The sequence below is a fragment of the Myotis brandtii genome, unplaced genomic scaffold (assembly GCF_000412655.1).
Source record: "Myotis brandtii unplaced genomic scaffold, ASM41265v1 scaffold36, whole genome shotgun sequence".
Taxonomy (NCBI): Eukaryota; Metazoa; Chordata; class Mammalia; order Chiroptera; family Vespertilionidae; genus Myotis; species Myotis brandtii.
In genome coordinates this window covers 620,745-622,921 of record NW_005363836.1, presented here as the reverse complement: position 1 = coordinate 622,921, position 2,177 = coordinate 620,745, and the positions used below count along the sequence as shown (strand labels likewise).

Here is a 2,177-nt window from a genome sequence, read left to right as displayed (position 1 = left end):
ACCCTTTTATGTAATGATGTTTACTTTGAATTTATATTAGTTCACACAAACACTCCATCCATGCTTTTGTTCCTGCCCTCCGGTCCAGTTTAAGAACCCATTGTGGCCCTCCAGTCAAAAAGTTTGCCCACCCCTGGTTTAGGACCTAGCACAATGTCTGTCACACAGTCAATACCTAATAAATATGTCGAACACGTGCCTTAATAAAGAGCCATTTATTCTATGACAATTGTTTAATAATTTACCTGATCCTGAATATTTTTGGAGGTTAACACCTGAGGCTTTATGGAATATTTTCATTAGTAAATACCTGTGTGAAATAATGCAGTTAAGAGTATAATTTGTGAGAGATCAGAACACAAAGTTATTGAAATTTGATGTAGAGCCAACTGGCCTAGTTTACTTACTAGCTAAGTTACTTCTGCTAGCTCTTATATAAAACAGGATGGGTTTGTGAATGTAAGCCTCAGCAAAATTACAAATTACAACTAAATCTATGTCAATCACAAATGTGTATCTCTGAATAAAAAAATGTAACTTATTTTGAAAATGACATACGTATTTAACTGCCAATTACAGATTCTTAACAGTTTGATAACTGTTGTGTATCATGCCCAGCCAGTGTGCCTCAGTGGTTGAGTGTCAAACTATGAATCAGTTGGTCATATGCCTGGTTTGTGGGCTCGATCCCCAGTAGGGGACGTGCTGGATGGCAGTCGATCAATGATTCTTTCTCATCATTGATGTTTCTCTCCCTCTCTGAAATCAATAAAAATATATTTTAAAAAAAGATCTCATATATAAAAGAATGAAACTAGACCCCTATATTATACTACTCACAAAAAGTAACTCAAAATGGATTAAAGACCTGAAACCATAAAACTCCTAGAAAAGAACATAGGAAAAAAGCCCCTGGATATTGGACTTGGCAATGATTTTTTTGATGGGACACCAAAAGCACAAACAATAAAATAAACACACACGACTACATCAAACTAAAAAGCTTCTGCACAGCAAAGGAAACCATCACCAAAATGAAAAGACAACCCATGGAATGGGTTGTCTAAACTTACATAGTGCTATAAGTCTATTATTATATATAATAAAGAAAAGAAGTTAATATCTAAAATATACAGGGAAGTCATATAACAGGAAAAAACAAATAGAGTAATCCAATTAAAAACGGGCAAAGGACCTGAACAGACATTTGTCTAAAGAAGATATATGAATAGCCAATAGGTCCCCATAAAGATGCCCAGCATCCCTAATCTTTAGGGAAATACAAATCAAAACTACAATGAGATATCACCTTATGCCTGTTGGAATGGCTAGCACCAAAAAGACAGGTAATAAATACTGGGGAGGACGTGGAGAAAGAGGAACCCTTGTGCACTACTGGTGGGACTGTAAATTGGTATAGACACTATGCAAAATAATATGCAGGCTCCTTAAAAAATTCAAAATAGAGAAAAAACCAAGATGGCGGCATAGGTAAACACCGGAGATTGCTGCCTCGCACAACCACTTCAAAAATACAACTAAAAGACGGAACGGACATCATCCAGAACCACAGGAAGGCTGGCTGAGTGGAAATTCTACAACTAGAAGGAAAGAGAAAAGCATACCGAGACTCAGAGGAGGTGCGGTGCGGAAGTAAAATACAGAGGTACAGAGGCGCATGCGGAGAGGGCTGGCGGTTGAGGAAACCGTTGTCTTTTTCAATTGGGAGGGAATCTCAAGCTCTGAGCTCTAGTTCTGGGCGAGTCTCTGGGGACCCAGACTCATACGCGAGAAGCTGGACTGTATGGCATTGGTCGGAACTTGAGGGCAGCTTTCTCTCGGAGGTGCTTGCAGCGATTGCCGGGACACAGAGAAGCAGGGCCTCTGAGGGCAGGACAGAGCAGCCATAACTGCTCGCTCCGCCCTGTTGATCCCCTGGGATCCCGCCCCACCCAAGCAGTGCACGGAGGCTTTTGCATATGAAAGGCCTGAACCTTTGCAATCTGATAATTACCTAACAAACTGCAGCTGGCCCAAGGCCCCAAGGCAACTTGCATTGCCTCACAGCTGGCTCCTGCTGAGTAGCCTCAGGCAAAGGCTAGATTAGCACCTCCTTAGAGATCCAGGAGCCAGTGTTCCTGGTGGTCAGAGTGGGACCATCCAGATTGCAGCTCCTC

General features: G+C 41.4%; 1 protein-coding gene across 3 annotated transcripts in view; it reads right to left on the bottom strand.

Moving 5' to 3' along the window:
- The window catches only part of SRSF11 (serine/arginine-rich splicing factor 11), a 54,262-nt gene that overhangs the window by 40,289 nt on the left and 11,796 nt on the right, over nt 1-2,177 (bottom strand). The gene's annotated exons all lie outside the window — the stretch shown is intronic.